The following is a 20,671-nucleotide window of genomic DNA, read 5'->3' as shown; positions in this document are numbered from 1 at the left end:
AGTTTCTGGTGAAATAATTCCAGAAGGCAGAGGCCTGAGCAGGTCCTCTTAGAAACTTGTCAGAAACAAGAATTTTGGTTAGTTTTTAACATTTAAAATTTACAAAAACAAAATTTATTGTGTCATCCTTTGTATCGGTTGGGAGGGTTGCTGTGAATCTGAAAGGGGAGCAGAGATAGTTGAAGTGTAGCCAACTTTGGTTATTCTAGTAGTTGATGATAAGAATGTTTTGATGATAAAGAATATGCCATCTGAGTTAATTGCTTAAGATGGTACCAGTTCACAGGATGGGGGCATTTGCTTGTGGCTTTGTTGTTCTGGAGAGTAACCTTTGGCTCTCTCATCAGTTTGTTTTTTGTATAACTCGTGTTTATAAACTCCTACATTTATTTTAATGTTTTAAAGGTGGGAGAACTGCTGTTTTCTAGATTTCTCATTTATATCACTCGTTAAGTGCATTTGTACTTTGATTTAGCAAATATTCTTTGATCCAGGCACTGTGCTAGGTTCTGGGGATTCAAAATTACATAAGATAATTCCTCTTCTGAAGTTATAACAAATACTCATTGACTGCCTTTGTGGTTAAACACTGAAAAGTTAAGCTCTTTTGGTGTTTTGGTCCTGAGATTTTTGCTTTCTTTCTTTTTTTTTTTTTTTTTAAATAAGATTTTGTGTCCAACTTTTCTGAATCAGGTTCTGGTTACAGAGTCCAGTGTCATGTTCATGGGGTTTTGGCTTGTGCTGGTTTTTCCTCTGGAGCTTTAAGAAAAGATTCTTAGGTATCTTTGTTTCCTGTGACGGTTTAATATCATTGCAACAGTGCACGTCAGTAAACCCTGCGTTACTGGGTAAAAGACTTTCTCAGCTAACTTCTGGAGCAAACTTTTAATGGAAAGTTAACATATTTGTCTGATATTTAAGTATAGAGGAGGAAACCAAATTTATCCCCCCCATGATTCTAACCTGATCTGTTCCACCCAAAAAACAATTCCAGTTTTTTAAAAAATTAATTATGCAGAACAAATATAATCCTCAGTTTCTCTTTTGTAAGCAACAGTTCATAATCTCTGAAGGCTTGTTAAGAACAGTTGAAGCAAAGCAATCAATTTGATGGAGGTTGAATTTTATTTAAATGACAAGTTAACAAAATTCTCTTTTAATAATTTTTTTCTAGAAATGCCATTTTTTACTATACATATGTAATTCCTCAGCAGTGGATGTAGGCATATATAAATAACGAAATGAAGTACATCCCAACAGCAATGCCGTATCATTCCTTCTTCATTATTCACAAAGTTACAATAGCAACAACTACTGTTGGTTGAGCAATTAGTAGGCATATGCTAAAGGTTTTGCGTATATTATCAGTTAGGTCTGTGAAGACAGTTCTATTATCCACATAAGGTAAAGGTCCAAAGAGATGAGTTAAGTTGCCTAGGTAGCAGTATCGATGGAGCTGGGATTTGGACCTGGCTTCCTCTCATTCCAAAGCATCTGGCCCTAATTAGAGTAGATGAGGCCAATAATTGTAAAATAATTGAGAGGTAAAAATATTTTAGTAAGCTTTATAAAAATTGATATTTTGGGGAGGATTTAAGAAATACATGTATATACCCACTCTCAGAATGTAGATATTTACTGAAGTTATTTTTCGAAAGCATAACCCAGCGTCCAGGCACTAAGGGGACGATCTGATTAAATGTGGAACGAAGTTTCTGTACTCAGTCTCTTTAGCTAGTTGAGGATCAGTGAATGCACATGAAAACAGACAGAATAAACAGCTTTTTTCAAATGTGTGGTTGGAGTTTAGAGAAGGGAGTGATCAGTATTGGTAGGATAGCTGGAGATGATTTTAATAGAGAAGGTATAGGCCTTGACGAGAATCTGCTGGTATAGTTAGCATTTGGATCAGGGGAGGTTTGAAGAATATATTTTTTTTAGCCTTACAGGGCCAAACAGCACAAAAGAGAAATGTAGAAAATAAGTTTTTATAACAAAATAATAAAAGCACGGCTTCTGAGTAATTTAACTTCATTAATTTTCCTTTTAGCAATAAAAGGACTCTAGGCAGGGAAAAACATTGCGTGTGTAAATATAGTGCTTATCATATAAACAAACACTAAAAGTTCAAATAAGCTGCATGGACTTTTAAGCCTGGCATAGTGTATTTTTGCTGCAGTTATTTTGTGTGTTTGTGTGTGCATTTATGTGTGTGAGTCCTCATTAGGGTAAAAATACCTGTACAAGAATGCATTAATCTTTAGAATTCAAAGGGAATTGGCTTCATTCAAAGCAATTGAGATCTAGTGGTTAATGTTAGTATTGCTTGGCTCTTGTTAACACTTTTTCTTCAAAGCCACTACTAGATTCCTTGGTATCACTTTGAAAGATATGGAGGATTTTTTAGTGGAAATCTTGGTAAGAAGTGGCTACTTAAAATATAACCTTTGAGCCTCACTGGTTGTCTTTAAGTACAACTGTTCTCAGCTGAAGGACTCAAGAGTACAAGTGCTTTACTTACCTCCTATTCTAGAAAGTCAGCATAAGAAGGAAGATAGGAAAATGTCTTAGGGTAAGTGGCACAAATTAATTTCAAATATTTTATCTACTTACCTTGCTTGTTCCTTTTATTCAGCTTAGTGTCCTTATCCTGAAAAGTTTAAAAACACATACTTGAGCAGCTTCTTTTATTTACAAATGAAAGATTAGGTAAGTATTTAAGAGGGTATCTTTTTAGTTCAGAGGAAGGCTTACAGACGTGGGTATCTGGGCCCTGTTTCTGCATTGGTTTGGTTTATGATCTTGCATGACTTCTTTGCTCCACTGATAGGAAGAGCAGCATTATTACTGTCCACATCCTAAGACAGATGGACTTGTAAAGAGGTGGTGGTGGTTAACTATTGTTGAGTTGGCTCTTGACTCATGGCGGCCCCATGCACAATGGAAAAAAACGCTGCTCAGTCCTGTGCCATCCCAGGGGTTCTAATTGGAAAATTACTTTGAGAGCCTTGGCAGAAAGGCACCTGTTGTTACATAATTGGTTTTCTAACTTTTAAAAATGAGAGACTCTTTTCTTTTTTATATGCCTTAATGCTTTACATGTAGGAAACTTGACAACTTCAGGGAAATTAGGAGCTAGTATGATTATTTTCATAATAAATGCAATGTATTTAGATGTGTGGTCCTTCATCTTTTTTTTTACTATTTTATTTATTGTCCTATAAGTGAAAGTTTACAAATCAAGCCAGTCTCCCATACAAAAACTTAAACACCTTGCTATGTACTCCCAGCTGCTCTCCCCCTAATGAGACAGCACCCTCCTCTTCTCCACCCCGTACTCCCCATGCCTTCATCTTTGTCTTATAAAATTGAAGTATAGAAAATGTACCCTCCGTAATTGACAAATTTGTAAACTTAAGGCAGGAAACCTGAAAAGAGCTCCTATGTATGGAGTGATAATGATTACTACCATGTCCACTGGCATTAGGATAAGGTGAGATATATTTAAATATAACTACAGGTTCTGATTAGACATTACATAGTATTCCTGTCCAGAGTGTGATATAACAGAATGGTTTGCAGAGGGAGGAATTTGATAGTGATTCAGAGGAGCTGTTAACCTTAAGAAAGATACAACTTGGTGAGATGGAGATAACACTGGATGGACTAGAATCCTGAAGTCACAGCTTTCAGCCTTCGCTCAGGCAGTCCTCTTCTTTGGACTTCCCCTTTTCCATCTGTGAGACAAAGATGGACTAGATAGTTTCCCAGGACCTTTTCGGGCCTAAGATTTTTGGGACTTGCCCTGATTTTTGTCTTTAGAAAATAAAAAAAGATTAAGCCCTTTTTATAGGATATGCCGGAAGGCATCTAAAAGACACCCTTTTAGAGTGACTTCCCCTTTGTGATTTAGAGATTCTGCAACTTCATTGGGTTCTCCAGGTGACTCATCCACCTGTCTGCAGCTACTTAAGGCATTGAAGTGCCCATCAGGGCTCTGGAATAGTAATTCTGGAATATGGAATCAGGGCAAATGAGAGCCTAATGTGGAGGCCAGGTCTGTTTAAATTCTTTCATCCATCTTTCCATTATAGAACCAGAAGCATTTGGTTAGCTACAAGGGCTTCTGGGATCCACAGCCCTGAAAGGGCTACCTTCCACTGGCATTCCTTGCAATTTGAGTCCTTCAAGAATAGCTCTGTTGATTCCAAAATGGATTGAGTTTTGGAAAGCACAGCACACGTAGTGCCTGCCGTTAAGATCATGCAACTTTCCTTGCAGAGGGGAGGAAAGATATAAAGTCTTGTAGCGTATTAATATAAAAATACCTGAGTAAGCAGTGTAACTAATACCCTTTCCCTAAAATGTGACTTTGAGTACAGATAGGGATGGTAAAAGCTGTCCAATTCCATTAACCTTGTATCAGTACCATTTGGTTTTGGACATTTTGAAATCTTGTTCTTAAAATGAAAAGTTTACTTTATATAAAAGATAGCTAGCCAGGCCAAGTGACCTGGAGAATTGAGATTTTAGTTAATGACTTTCTTTTGACCTAATCTTGTATTAGGTTAATGACTATGTGTTAAACTGACCTCTTCATGAGTCTTGTTTGGAGAAGTTCCTGGGATCTCATAATAATTTTGGGATTGGAAATGGGCATTTTGGGGAACAAGGTAGGAGAAGGTGTCTTCTAACTCTGAGAATGTGGGTGTGGGTGCATCTGACTTTCGAAAGCTGGTTCCCAATTTTGTCCTGTCACTTTGTATGGAACCCTACTTACTACAGTATCTGCCTGCTATCCTGCACTGCTACTATGTGTGTTGAGCGATTTAGAATGTTTAAAAGCAGTAAAACTGAACTCTTTTGCAGCAGGTTGTGGTCCACCTATGGCTTAATCAGTCTTTTCCTTAAATTTCTCTTCCTCCATCCTTCTTTGGCTAAAATGTTGTCATTTTCTCATCCACATCAGTATTTTTTTTCTGGAGGATAAATCAACTAAATAACTTTAATAATACATTAACACTTTTCAAGACACTGTGGCTTTGATTTTTATTAGTTATGTGAATCTCCCAGCAGATTTTTGAGTGGTATTAGTCCCATTTTTTAGATGAAGAAAATGAGTCCTAAAGTCAAGTGACTTAAGCTAAGGTCATCAATGTCAAATGTGGATTGATGTCAAGTTCTGTTTTGTTAGGCTCAGAAGAAATACTGGCTGCTATCTGTTTAGCATGTGTGTATGATTTGTCAGGCACTCTGATGCTCACTTCACATCCTTTAACCTTATGCAGGCTTCCCAGTGGTCCAGCAATATTACGACGCCCCTTTATAGACGAGTGACAACTGTTAGAGAGATTAATGTGATCATGAGCTGGCATCTGAATCCAGGTCTCTAGCACTCCAAATCCTGAGGTTTTCTGTTGTTCATTTCTGTATATTCAGAGTGTATCTGTTACTCAAAATTGAACTTCAAGTATGAGTTTTTCCACAAAAACTACCTGCCTTATACCAACCAAAAGCTATAGAGGTACATTCAAGTAACAGGTGATTTGTACCATTCTTATGGCCCTAATTTATTTTATATATAGTAATTTGTGCTCATGTCATCCATTTTCTTCTACACAAGTTTGTTGAGGGCAGAGACTTTAGCTGTTAGTGTACCTTGTAAACAGTGGCTGCTTAATACATTGTGTTGAATGAATCAGATACTAGTAAATGTTTTTTTTCTAAGCACAGGTTCCTCTTTATTGTCAGATTCCTCTTCTAAGGAACCTCAGTTCAATTCAGTAAATACTTACCGACTGTATTCTCTGTTGAGATTACTTTTCTTTCCTTTTTCCTCTCGGGAAAGTGGGGGGGTATGGAGGAGAAGATAAAGGACAGAACTGAAAAGCATTTATTCAACTTTCACCAAATTTTTATGGTTTCAGACCATTCGGTAAATACTTTTGCAAACATACAGTGCATAAAACCTGTTTCCGTTGAGTCGATTCCGACTCATAGCAACCCTATAGGACAGAGTAGAACTGCGACAGGGTTTCTAAGGAGCAGCTGGTGGATTTGAACTGCTGATCTTTTGGTTAACAGCCAAGCTCTTAACCACTGAGCCACCAGGGCTCCATAGAGTACGTAGATGAATATTAAATCAGAAATGCTGTTATCCTCCAAGTCAAATCGGATATATGAAGGCATTCGTTATAAAGGTTCTTTTGTTTAATATAGTTGTAACTATAGGATACTTTCTCTGGACCATCTGCTGGGACATATACTCATTACATACATACAACCAGACATAATGGTATTTAGAAAACTAGAATTAGTTTTGTTATATTTCTTGCTTAAGCTTATATTAACTATAGTGTGTGTAGTTCTTTTTTTGTTTACTGTTCTTTTGCCAACAAGGAACCAGCTAATTCATTGTCTTTTTTTGTTTTTAAATTTTATTTTGTTGTTGAGAATATATGCAGCAAAACAGGCACAGATTCAACCATTTGTACGTGTACAATTCAGTGACATTGATTACATTCTTCAAGTTGCGCAAGCATTCTCATCCTCCTTTTCTAAGATGTTCCTCCCCTACTAACATAAACTCACTGAACCCTAAGGTTCCTATTTAATCTTTCGAGTTGCTCTTGTCACTTTGACCAAGGCAGGCTTTTTTTTTTTTTTTTACTAGTTAAGCTAAACTATTGTTTGGTTTTAAGAAGACTTCAGAGAATATTTTTGGTTTAAAGATTATCTTGGCAAAACAATGATGGTGAGACTTGGTCGCACGTACTTTGGACATATTATCAGGAGGGACCAGTCCCGGGAGAAGGACATCATGCTTGGTAAAGTAGAGGGTCGTCGAAAAAGAGGAAGACCCTCAACAAGATGGTTTGACATAGTGGCTGCAACAACAGGCTCAAACAGCAACAATTGTGAGGATGGTGCAGGACCAGTGTGTTTGTTTGTTATATATGCAGTGGTTATCAGTTGGAACCAGCTCGATGGCACCTCACGACAACAACAGGGCAATAGTTTTAGGGCTTCATCTGACTTCCTTGACTCCAGAAATCTGGAGTCCATGAGAATTTGAGATTCTGTGTTCATTTTCCCCCTTTTGATCAGGATTTATATAGAATTTTTGATTAAAATATTTAGTAATGGTAGCCAGGCTCCATGCAGTTCAGATTTCACGACAAAGGAGGCAGTTCACTGGGGCAGTTAACCACACATTCCATATGAATTCATTGTCTTTTGATTAGTTAATTTATGTTGTGGTTCTCATTATAGTGAAGGCATGTAGTTGTAATTTGTTTTCTGTATTGATATTCCCCATATATATAGCAACCATATCCATGGAATTTTCATCTCTTGGAATGAATGAAAAAGGACACTTGTCCATTTCTGGCGTATTGAGATTCTTGTCAGTTCAATAATTAAAAATATTCTGAGGCTGTGACTAGGTCTGTGAGTGGGTTTGAGTATTATTTGGTCCCATCTTGAGGTGAAGGGCTCTTTCTCCTCTCTTAGTCAAGCTGTTTCCTTCCTGCTTTAGGGATGTGAGGGAGGATGGGTTGATCATGGACGAATCTAGATGTTTCATGGTTTTATTTTTGAGGTTTACAGGTTTCCTAAGTGATCTGGGAGTTTATCTTTAGCACAGTGGGCTCTCAAGTATTTAATGTAATTATTAAAGAATCATGTTTAAATTATTAAGGTGTAGATGTATTGTAACATGAATGTTATGCTATAGATCAATACATATAGTTTATATGTATATAAAAACTTATGACCTTATTTATAGGTGACTTAAAACATAGTCCTCTGTTTCCTTACATGCTATTCCTACATCATACAGAAAAGCCTGATTTATCCTGGGCATTTCATGATTTTCTGAACATACTCTACTGTCAGTCTAACAAGTTTTATGAAGACAATAAAAATGTTTCTTTGACTCTGTTCCAGTGCTACTTTCTTTGATTTTATTCCAGTAACTTGAGGTGGTAATAAAGAAAGCTATTCTTTCAGTGGACTCAGGAGGAAATGTGCAGTGGAGAAAAGATTGGTGTGGAGCTTGTCCAGGTTAATTTATGATAAAATAACATAAGCGTTTGAGACAGCCAACAGTATCCAAAATTTTTTTTTTTTTTTAAGAACGTGCTTTGTAAAAATATGAACCATGTCTCTTGTGTGCTTGGTTTCAAGGATGAAGTTGTTGACAGTGATTTTGTTCTTTGGTGTGGTAAAGAACAATCAACCACACAGGACCAAAAGGGCAGCATCTGCTCAAAAACAAAGTTCAGAAAGCAAGAAGGAGCCGGAAAATTGGGTGAATAGAAATGGAGAACTCAAGGAGGAAGTGGGTAGAATGCCATCACATTGGGGGGATTGCAACTAATGTCACTAAATAAACTGTGTATAAATTGATGAACGGGAAGCTAATTTGCTGTGTAAACTTCCACCCAAACCACAATAAAATGTTGAATAAAAAAAGAAACGATCGCTGGGAAACCCTTGTGATTCTGTGGAAAGAGTGCATTTTGGAGTTTAACAGTAGTTATCAATTGAGGAGCCTTCTGTTTGCAATTCTGTCTAATTTGTGGTTGTCCTAAAATTTAAGAGCTACCAAATTATTCTTATCTCTACTTGATTGCGCTTTCTGCTCTTACTAACACCCATCTGAATCTTCAGGGCAGCCTCAAAACTTTACCCATTGGACTTATAAAACTTGCAGTACCATACTCGGATCCTATTTTCATCTAGCCTTTTGCACTCAGCTGACTGTACAGAAGATTCCTGATTAAAAGAGTATCAGTGGTAGACTGGCTTGTGTACGCTTAGTGGCCTCATTCTTTTTCCTTTTTTTAATTTTTATTGTGCTTTAAGTGAAAGTTTACACATCAAGTCAGTCTCTCATACAGAACCTTGTATACACCTTGCTATATACTCGTAGTTGCTCTCCCCCAATAAGACAGCACATTCCTTTTCTCCACCCTGTGTTTCTATGTCCATTCAGCCAGCTTCTGTGCCCCTCAGCCATCATATCTCCCCTCCAGACAGGAGCTAGCCAGATAGTCTCATGTGTCTACTTGATCCAAGAAGCCCACTCCTCACCAGTAACATTTTCTGTCTTGTAGTCCAGTCCAATCCCTGTCTGAAGAGTTGGCTTTGGGAATGGTTCCTGTTTTGGCCTAACGGAAGGTCTGGGGACCATGACCTCTGGGATTCCTCTGGTCTTAGACCATTAAGCCTGGTCTTTTTACTAGAATTTGGGGTCTGCATCCCAATGCTGTCCTGCTCCTTCAGGGATTCTCTGTTGTGCTCCCTGTCATGGCAGTCATTGGTTGTAGCTGGGCACCATCTAGTTCTTCTGGTCTCAGGCTGATGTAGTCTTTGATTTATGTGGCCCATTCTGACCCTTGGGCTCATACTTACCTTGTGTCTTTGTAATTGTTGCATCTTAGATGGCTGCTTGCTAGCATTTAAGAACCCAGACGCCACTCTCCAAAATGGGATGCAGAATGTTCTCTTAATAGTTTTTATTATGCTAGTTGACCTAGATGTCCCTTGAAACCATGGTCCCCAAACCCCTGCCCCTGCTACTCTGGCCTTCGAAACGTTGGGCTTATTCAGGAAACTTCTTTGCTTTTGGCATAGTCCAGTTGTGCTTATCTCTCCTGTATTGTGTGTTGGCCATCCCTTCACCTAAACTAGTTCTTGTCTACTAGTTAATTAGTGAGTCCCCCTCTCCCTCCCGGCTCTCGTAACCATCAAAGAATATTTTCTTCTCTGTTTAGACTATTTGAGTTTTCTTATAATATTGGTCTCATACAATATTTGTCCTTTTGCGTATGACTAATTGCACTTAGCATAATGCCTTCCAGATTCCTCCATTTTATGAAATGCTTCACAGATTCATTGTTGTTCTTTATCGATGCATAGTATTCCATTGTGTGAATATACCATAATTTATTTTTCCATTCATCCGTTGATGGGCACCTTGGTTGCGTCCAGCTTTTTGCTATTGTAAACAGTGCTGCAGTAAACATGGGTGTGTATCTTTCTGTTCGTGTGATGGCCCTTACTTCTCTAGGATATATTCCAAGGAGTGGGGTTGCTGGATCGTATGGTAGTTCTATTTTTAGCTTTTTGAGGAAGTGCCAAATCGATTTCCAAAGTGGTTATACCATTTTACATTCCCACCAGCAGTGTATAAGTGCTCCAGTCTCTCCACAACCTCTCCAACATTTATTATTCTGTGTTTTTTTTGGATTAGTGCCAGCCTTGTTGGAGTAAGATGAAATCTCATTGTAGTTTCGTTTTGCATTTCTCTAATGGCCAGTGAACGTGAGCATTTCCTCATGTATCTGTTAGCTACCTGAATGTCTTCTTTAGTGAAGTGCCTGTTCATACCCTTTGCACATTTTTTAATTGGGTTGTCTTTTTGTTGTTGAGTTTTTGCGGTAACATGTAGATTTTAAAGATTAGTAGTGGCTTCATTCTTGATCATCGTAACAGAATGATATGAATCTATGACTCTTCACTTCTGAAATTTATATAACTTTTTTTTATGCTCTGAAAGCTGAGAGAGGCATCTAAGCAGCAGTTTGTTCCTTCCTTACCCTCATTTCCATAGATCCCTTCTCTTCCCATTTCTTGCCTAGATTACTGCATTGATCTCTTGCTTAGCCTCCCAGCCTTCCATTTACCTCATTTCATGGAGGATTATCAGATTTATCTTTTTGGTTCCCTTGGTGGTGTAAATGGTAAAGTAGTTGACTATTAGCCGAAAGGTTGGTGGTTCAAACCCCCCAGAGGCATCTCGGAACACAGGCCTGGCAATCTGCTTCTGAAAGGTCACAGCCTTGCAAACCCTACAGAGAAGTTCTACTTTGCACACGTGGGGTCTCCTTGAGTTGGAATTGACTTGATGGCAACTAACAAAAACAACAAGTTGGTTAAATATCAACATAGAAAGGAAGTTAAAGGACTAACAGTGCTTTGCAACTGTGAAAAACAGATTTACCTTTTTAAAAGAACTTGTATTATGTTAGCTCCCTGTTGGATTAGGAAGGAGCCCTGGCACGTTGTGGTTAAAGCGCTTAGCTGCTGAATGAAAGGTTTGAGTTTTGAACCCACCAGCTGCTCTATGGGAGAAAGATGTGGTAATCTGCTTCTGTAAAGTTTTACAGCCTTGGGAAGCCTATGGGGCAGTTCTACCCAGTCCTACATGGTCACTATGAGGTGAAATCAACTCGATGGCAGTGGGTTTGGTTTGGGGTGGGTTCGATTAGAGCTCAACTCCTTGGTGCTCCATAAAGCCTCACTGACAAGTGGCAGTAGCTGTACTTTTTCACCCTCTCCTTACTGTTTCCCCATGTCCGTGGCTGTCCTGCTTGTTTTTACTTCTGTCTTTGCTCTTTGTGAAAAGTTCTTTGCATTCTCTTGTTCACTTTAAATCCTTCCTCCTTTAAGACATTCCTTGAACAGTCCCGTCCCAGGTTTATTTCTTACTTGCTTGGATACTGTTCTTTTATCATTTGTAATAGGTTGAGAAGTTTAGCAGTCTGTACCAAACTATTAGGTAATGTGCTTATCTTAAGTTGCCTTGGATTTGTATCTGTTTGATTCCCGGTAGGGTCTTTTGTTTTATTTTGTTTTTTCTTTTTTCTGTTTTAAATCTTTTATATTCTTTCAGAACATAATGCAAATAATATTTTCTACTACTTTTTTGTTATTTCCCACTAGAGACTAATGCAGGCTGTGCATTTCAGGGCATGTTCAAGTAATACATTTTGATACCAGTAATTACTTCAGCCCCCATGTGTCTGTTAGTTTGTTGTACTGTGGGGGCTTGTGTGTTGCTGTGATGCTGGAAGCTATGCCACAGGTATTCAGATACCAGCAGGGTCACCCATGGAGGACAGGTTTCACCTGAGCTTCCAGACTAAGACAGAATAGGAAGAAGAACCTGGCAGTCTTAATTTTGAAAATTAGCCAGTGAAAACCTTATGAATAGCAGCGGAACACTGATATACTGCCGGAAGATGAGCCCCCAGTTTGGAAGGCACTCAAAAGACCACTGGGGAAGAGCTGCCTCCTCAAAGTAGAGACGACTTTAATGACATGGATGGAGTAAAGCTTTTGGGACCCTAATATGCTGATGTGGCACTACTCAAAATGAGAAGAAACAGCTGCGAACATCCATTAATAACTGGAACGTGGAATATACGAAGTATGAATCTAGGAAAATTGGAAATTGTCAAAAATGAAATGGAATGCATAAACATCGATAACCCTAGGCATTAGTGAGCTGAAATGCACTGATACTGGCCATTTTGAATTGGGCAATCATATAGTCTACTATGCTGGGAATGACGGCTTGAAGAGGAATGGTGTTGGAGTCATCGTCAAAAAGAACATTTCAAGATCTATCCTGAAGTACAGCCCTGTAAATGATGGGATAATATCCATACGGCTACAAGGAAGACCAGTTAATATGGCTATTATTCAAATTTACACACCAACCACTAGGGCCAAAGATGAAGAAATTAAAGATTTTTATCAGCTTCTGCAGTCTGAAATTGATCGAACATGCAATCAAGATGCATGTTCGATCAAGATAATTGCTGGTGATTGGAACGGGAAAGTTGGAAACAAAGAAGAAGGATTGGTAGTTGGGAAATAAGGCCTTGGTGATAGAAATGATGCCGGAGATCGCATGATTGACCTTTGCAAACCCAATGACTTCTTCATTGCAAATACTTTTTTTTCACCAGCATAAGCAGCGACTATACACATGGACCTCGCCAGATGGAATACACAGGAATCGAATCGACTATATCTGTGGAAACAGATGATGGAAAAGCTCAATATCATCATCAGTCAGAACAAGGCCAGCGGCCAACTGGAACAGACTATCAATTGCTGATATACAAGGTCAAGTTGAAACCGAAGAAAATCAGAGCAAGTTTACGAGATCCAAAATACGACCTCCAGTATACACCACATGAATTTAGAGACCATCTCAGCAATAGATTTGACACATTGAACGCTAATGACCAAAGACCAGATGAGCTGTGGAATGATGTCAAGGACATCATCCATGAAGAAAGAGGTTACTGAAAGAAACAGAAAGGAACAAGAAAAAACCAAGATGGATGTCAGAGGAGACTCTGAAACTTGCTTTTGAATGTCAAGCAGCTAAAGCAAAAGGAAGAAATGATGAAGTAAAAGAACTGAAGATTTCAAAGAGTGGCTCAGGAAGACTAAGTGGAGTATTATAATGACATATGCAGAGTTGGAGAAAAAATTCAAGCCTCGAGTTGAAATAGTGAAGGATTCTATGGGTAAAATATTAAATGACGCAGGAAGCACCAAAAGAAGATGGAAGGAATACATAGAGTTATTATATAAAAAACAGTCAGGATTCAGCCACTTCAACAGGTAGCATATGATCAGGAACTGATGGTATTGAAGGGAGAAGTCCAGGCTGCACCGAAGGCATTGGCGAAAAACAAGGCTTCAGGAATTGACGGAATATCAGTTAAGACGTTTCAACAAACAGCTGCAGCGCTGGAAGTGCTCACTCATCTATGCAAAGAAATTTGGAAGACAGCTACCTGGCCAACTGACTGGAAGAGATCCATATTTATTCCTATTCCAAAGAGAGGCCATCCAACTGAATGCGGAAATTATCCAACAATATCGTTAGTATCACATGCAAGGAAAATTTTGCTGAAGATCGTTCAAAAGCGGCTGCAACAGTATATCGACAGGGAACTGCCAGAAATTCAGGCCAGATTCAGAAGAGGACGTGGAACCAGGGATATCGCTGCTGATGTCAGATGCATCCTGGCTGAAAGCAGAGAATACCAGAAGAATGTTTACCTGTGTTTTATTGACTGTGCAGAGGCATTCAACTGTGTGAATGAATCATAGCAAGTTATGGATAACATTGCGAAGAATGGGAATTCCAGAACACTTAATTGTGCTCATGAGGAGCCTGTACACAGATCAAGAGGTGGTTGTTCAGACAGGACAAGGAAAGGTGTGTGTCAGGGTTGTGTCCTTTTACCATACCTATTCAATCTGTATGCTGAACAAATAGCCTAAGAAGCTGGACTGTATGAAGAAGAACAGGGAAGACTCATTAACAACCTGTGCTACACAGACGACACAACCTTGTTTGCTGAAAGTGAAGAGGACTTGAAGCAGTTACTAATGGAGATCAAAGACCATAGCTTTTAGTATGGATTACACCTCAACATAAAAAAAAACAAAAATCCTCACAACTGGACCACATCATGATAAATGGAGAAAAGATTAAAATTTTCAAGGATTTCATTTTACTTGGATCCACAATCAACACCCATGGAAGCAGCAGTCAAGAAATCAAAAGACGCATTGCATTGGACAGTTCTGCTGCAAAGGACCTCTTTTAAAGTGTTGAAGGCAAAGATGTCACCTTGAAGACTAAGGTGTGCCTGACCCAATCCAATGTATTTTCAGTCACATCATATGCATGTGAAAACTGGACAATGAATAAGGAACACCGAAAAATTGATGCCTTTGAATTGTGGTGTTGGTGAAGAATACTGAATGCACCACGGACTGCCAAAAGAACGAACAAATCTGTCTTGGAAGACGTACAACCAGAATGGTCCTTGGAAGCAAGGATGGTGAGACTGCAGCTTACATACTTTGGACATGTGGTCAGGAGGGATCAGCCCCTGGAGAAGGACATCATGCTTAGTAAAGTAGAGGGTAAGTGAAAAAGAGGAAGACCTTCAACGAGATGGATTGACACAGTGGCTGCAACAATGGGCTCAAGCATAACAAGGATTTTAAGAATGTGGCAAGGCTGGCCAATGTTTCCTTCTGTGGTACATAGGTTGCTGTGAGTCAGAACCGACTAGATGGCATCTGACAACAGCAAGTACTTCAGATGCTGTAACTCTAAAATTTTTCAGTAGCTAGAAAAGCAATGTCAATTTTTCCAATGTGGAAGAGATTGGTTTACCTCCACGTTGACCAGGCCTCAGTGATTTTTCTGACTTCATCGTTAGTGATAGAAGCATTTTTCAAAGGTATTAGATTCAGCTATTAATAGTGCTTATGAAGAATGTTTAATACCAGCCTGGGAAAATACTTTAAAAAACATTTGTTAATTTTATGTGCTGCATAATTATAGTCATGTAAAAAATTAAAATTTTCTTAAAAGGAATGTATTATATTTCATCAAAAGATATTTTGTGAAGAGACCATTAATACGGCAGGCTTTTTTCAGCAGTAAGCATCTTGCCATCATCTAGGGTGAAAAGCAGTAATCACCAGATGCAGAAGTTCAGGCCGTGATGATGTTTAGTGGAGAAATGTGAAGAAACTGTAGTAGGTGTTGGTTCTTCGTTTCGTGATTTGAATTAAATAAAACAGGGCAAAAATATTCTAAAATGATATTTACCTGTAAGTATTGAGTAACTGATTAAAAAGAATGCAGGACACTTACCTTAGGGAGTACATACTTGAAAGATGAACTTGAAAGATCATATTCCTTAACTGGAAGAGAGAAAAGTTAAAATCAGCTTCTTTATTTATGTACTTAGTTATTTTTAATTTAAAAAATAACTGGTTTTGATGAAATCGTTGACTGTGTTCACCATTCCTTATTTAAGCTGCAGTTTTCAAAATGAGTTAAGTTTGGTTATATCTGCTTGGTTAAAATTACCTTAAACATACTGTATGAGCATTCTCCATAAAGTTGCCCCTAGCCTTTGGTATTTATTTTGAAATTATGCTGAAGTGAACTGTGTCTGCTTAAAAGAAAATGCCTTATTTGCAGGGAATTGCATATTAATATAATTTCAATTTTTATTTAGTGCAAAATTCTAAATCTTAATAAAAGTATATTTTATAAAAAATGTCATCCAACATCCCACCACACTAACAAGCAGCTATGTGAATGGGTAAAAACCAAACCAAACCAAACCCAGTGCTGTCAAGTCGATTCTGACTTATAGCGACCCTATAGGACAGAGTAGAATGCCCCATAGAGTTTCCAAGGAGCGCCTGGTGGATTCGAACTGCCCACCCTTTGGTTAGCAGCCGTAGCACTTAACCACTACGCCACCAGGGTATACTTTCTTTTTTTAAAGCCTTGTAAAGGATATTGATTTATACTTTTATATATTTTTAATAGGGGTAAAATGATTTCTTGTTAAAACTTTGGTAGTAACTTTTGTCTGTATAATTCATAGTATTTATGAAAGTACTTTCTATCTTATCTCACCTTGATTCCTCAACAGCCCTCTGTGGTAGGGAGGGCCAGATAACTCCCCAGGGAATTAAGGTTCTGAGTAGGGACTTCTGAAAATTTATATACAGCTTTCGTCAGTCAGAGCCCTATGACATGGTAGGGAGGGCCAGATAACTCCCCAGGGAATTAAGGTTCTGAGTAGGGACTTCTGAAAATTTATACACAGCTTTCGTCAGTCAGAGCCCTATGACATGTGACTATCAGTGGTTATTAATAATACTTCATTTCAGTCAGTTCTTAAAAGGCGCATTCTCTGAGTTCATGTCAAAGTCTCTCAATTAATGTAATGAGAGTATTTACAAAGAGATTTTAAAAAAGGTTTTTTTTTTTTGGATATTTCTTACCAAGTGGATAAGTATCAGGTATTTGACTCTTGCATTGGCTACATTCCAGTGAATCTAAGCTTATGTTTGAGTTGTCAAGTAACAACAGGATCAAACCAGATCATGCCTGTAGGGTTTGTTGCATCCCTTGAGTAGTACTCCTTGAGGAGCCAGATCTCCACTCTGAGAGGCAGCTCTCTGAAACCTGTATTGAGTGTGTACATAGTTGCCTAATATTTTATTCCTCTTGAGCACAGAGTAGTTGTTGGAATGCCCATCTGGTGCCTATCTGCAAACCTCACTGATGCTTCCCTATGCAAATATTAATGGTGGTATAATCAAACAAGACCAGCCCTTAATAATTGTCTTGTCTCTCCTTAATTTCTGCAAGGCTGTAATCCTTTTTTTCTTGCAGTGTTTTGTTACTCATTGCCTATGAGTGGATTCTGACTCACAGCAACCCTGGGAGTAGGGCCGCCCCATAGGGTTTCCAAGGCGGTAATCTTTAGGGAAGCAGAATGCCACGTCTTTCTCCTGCAGAGGTGCTGGTGAGCTTGAACTGCTGACCGTTCTGTTAGAAGCTAAGTGCTTAATCGCTGGGCCACCAGGGCTCCTGGTATTTTGTAGGGGTTCTCAGTTTTATGGAATTTGTCCTGAAGTGGGCTGCGTGATGCTGTGCTTACCACATCTGCTAGCTGAGAACGTAGGAGCGTTTCATTGGCAAAACATTAATAGTGTGAAATCTATCGGCTGGTACTTTGTTCTTTAATAGTAGCGGCTAACTCTGTGTGTGGTTACTGTGAGTTCAGCATTGTTTCAGTCTTTTACACACTTTATTTCATTTAATCTTCATAACAGCCCATTTTATAGATGAAAAATGGAGGCTTAGTGGAGTTAAATTTGCACAGCTGGAATTTAAAATCGGTTTTTTTTTAAAACTTATTTTTTATTTCAAAATGCTCATGTGTGCTTTATCAATACATTACTTCCTAAAATAAGAAGCCTAGAGGTTCTTGATGCTCTCAGCCCTTTATTGTTTAAGAAGTTGTTCCTTGGGGTTTATTGGTGACTGATGGTGCCAGTGTGGCTTTGTGTCTCATCGTCTTTGTTAGATGTAAAAAGAGAACACTGTCTTTGAATAAGTGGCTAGCCTTGCTTATGAGCCAGTGCTTGATTGCAGTTTCGTTCCCCAGGAACCTCATGAATAAGCCGATGGATTTCTTTACCTTTTAAAGTCTTCTTTTACAAACCTGTGGTTCAAGCTGTGTTTTTCTCCTAAAGATTTGAGAACAGTCTGTTGGGGGAGTATTAGGAATGGGACATTACAAGGAAGTGTACAAGGTCTAGTTACATTGCAGGGGAGAGTAGGAACTCCGCAGCCTGGGCTCTCAGTTTGTAGGTCTTGAAATAGACTTTATTACTAAATTCTAGAGGTAATTGGATTTGGGGATTGACCTACACTAACCAGAACCACAAGAGACTAATGTGTAAAAAACAAAATGCTGTTTTTGAATTTGTAAAGAGAAATAATAACTCAAGTGGGCAGGATAATTGTGTTCAGTGCTCAGCAAACTTGGCTATAGGAGGAAGCCAAGTTCTCCTAAGAAGGTTGCTTGGTAAGCACTCTGAGCCAAGGAAGTTACTTGGATGTTTTTAGTGTCTACTGTAATCAAGGTCCTATCCAGCCTGATGCACGAATTGGTTTTATAGGAATAGAACTGTTTGGGTGTCATGTGCCTTCTCCCTAAATGTGTTAGCTGGATAATACTGCTTACAGCAGACTCACTTACATTTTCTTTGCTTTTGTTGGACCAATTCCTGTTTCCCATTATTTTCCTTTAGAATTGTCAAGTCTTTTAATGTTTTTATTGCCTAATCTTCCTTTAAAGTGAACTTCATAAACCTCTGCTGTGATCTGTGGCTTTTTGTCTTGTCAAAGGGCAGTCTTTATTTCCAAGTTTTTGGTGGGGTAAGCAGGAACTATATTTTTATACACTCCAGAAATCAAACTCACTGCTGTTGAGTTGATTCCAACTCATAGCAACCCTATAGGACAGAGTAGAACTGCCCCCATAGGGTTTTCCAAGGCTGTCTTTACAGAAGCAGACTGCCACTTCTTCTGGGGAGCGGCTGGTGCATTCAAACTGTCCGCCTTTCAGTTGGAATCCAAGCACTTTGACTGCTGCGCCAATAGAGCTCCAGCTTTCGTACGCTAGTTATATTTAAATTTTTTAAAATTGAATTTAGGTATGGCTTAAGTGAACGTTTGGCAACTCTTGGTGTTTATGTGGGTGGGTTGCTGAGCCAGGATGTTCTAGCCAATGCTGTGGATGGCATTACCTCCAGAGAGGTTTCTCTTGGATTTGCAATAACAGTTGGATAACACATCATCACTTTGTTTTATAATTCAGTAGATTCTAGCTCTTTTTAATATGATCATACTCGAACAGTTAGATGTCTTTATTTTAGTTGACTCTAGTATAAATGATTGCTACTAATTCTCAGTAAGCTTAATAGGTTTAAGTCTGTTTGATTATGCAGAATTTAAAAAGGCAGTCATTTTTAATACAAAAAGGGACCCTATGACAAGGTACAGGAGAACATAAAATGGAATGGAGGTAATCACTTTGTTACAAATTCAAAAGGATTTTTCCAGTACTTGGATTTATATATTAGAAATGGGACAAGGAGTGTTCCTTGAAAGCAAATTCCTAAAGAAATGTTTTGAATGTAAGAAAACACCCTCTGCATATTTACAACTGTATGTTTAACTGTTGATGTATTACCCCAAAATTTAGTAGCTTAAAACAACATGATTGTTTAAGCCTCATAGTTTGTGTAGGTCAGGAACCCAGACACAGCTTTGCTGGGCCTCGATTTCAGGGTCCCTCGCGGGCTGCAAACAAGGTGTCAGCGGGGCTGTGTCATCTCAGGGCTCAATTAGGGAAGACTTTGCCTCTAAGCTCATGTTGCCAGGGTTCAGTTCTTCTTAGGTTCTTGGATGGAGAACCTCAGCTCCTAACGAACCGTTGGCCAGAGGTTTTTCTTTTTCCTTGCCATGCTGGCCTCTCCATAGGAGAGCTCCCAGCATAGCAGCTGGCTTCATCAAAGCGAGCAAGCAAGAGGGCAAGATAAAGAGAGTACAAACAGGAGGATGGAAGTCCTTTGTATCTTAATCTTGAAAGTGGTAATCATCACTTTTGCTTTATTCTGTTCTTTAAAAGCAAGTCACTAGGTTACATAAGGTATTGAGTACCAGAAGGCAAAAATCATTGGAACTCATTTACAGAAGCTGCTTAGCATAACAGCTGAGGGATATAGTTGGATATGTTCTGGAGGAAAGAGAAATGTTAGGTTCCATGTTCTCATGTACTTTGGACATATTATCAGGAGGGACGAGTCCCTGGAGAAAGACATCATGCTTGGTAAAGTAGAGGATCAGCGAAAAAGAGGAAGACCCTCAACGAACTGGACTGACATAGTAGCTGTAACAGTGGGCTCAAACATAGCAATGATGGTGAGAATGGAGTAGGGACCAGGCAGTGTTTCGTTCTGTTGTGCCTGGGGCGGCTCTGGGTCGGAATCAACGGTACCTAATAGCAACAAACATTCTGTAGAGCCCCTGGGTGGTGCGTATGGTCAGCGTGCTTGTCTGCTGACCAAAAGGTTGGTGGTTGAAGTCCATCCAGAGTGCATCGGAAGAAAGATCTTGTGATCTACTTCTGAAAAATCAGCTGTTGAAAACTCTGTGGAGCCCAGTTCTCCGTATGGGATTGCCGTGTGTTAGAGTCAGCTTGACGGCAACTAGCGTGTAGTATCCGCAGACTCTGAAGAGCTTTGCTAAGCTTGATTCTGCGTTTTTCTGGGTACATTGGTCCAGTATTTTCTTCCCATTTTGAAGAGCACCCTGGTATCTGTAACTCATACTTTACACATTTTTTTCTTCTCAAATTAGCACGCTGCCACCCTCTTCTCCCACCTCCTTTGTCTTTATTTCTTTCAAATTGAGTTTTCAGTCATTGCTGTTTTCATTGATAATACTTGATTGATT

The 20,671-nt window shown here is 38.9% G+C and overlaps 1 protein-coding gene across 20 annotated transcripts in view; it reads left to right on the top strand.

Moving 5' to 3' along the window:
- The window catches only part of PUM1 (pumilio RNA binding family member 1), a 157,507-nt gene that overhangs the window by 48,945 nt on the left and 87,891 nt on the right, over positions 1 to 20,671 (top strand). The window lies entirely within an intron of this gene.

The sequence above is a fragment of the Elephas maximus genome, chromosome 3 (assembly GCF_024166365.1).
Source record: "Elephas maximus indicus isolate mEleMax1 chromosome 3, mEleMax1 primary haplotype, whole genome shotgun sequence".
NCBI lineage: Eukaryota > Metazoa > Chordata > Mammalia > Proboscidea > Elephantidae > Elephas > Elephas maximus.
The sequence above is the reverse complement of the archived record's forward strand: the minus strand, read 5'-3'. Positions and strand labels throughout refer to the sequence as shown.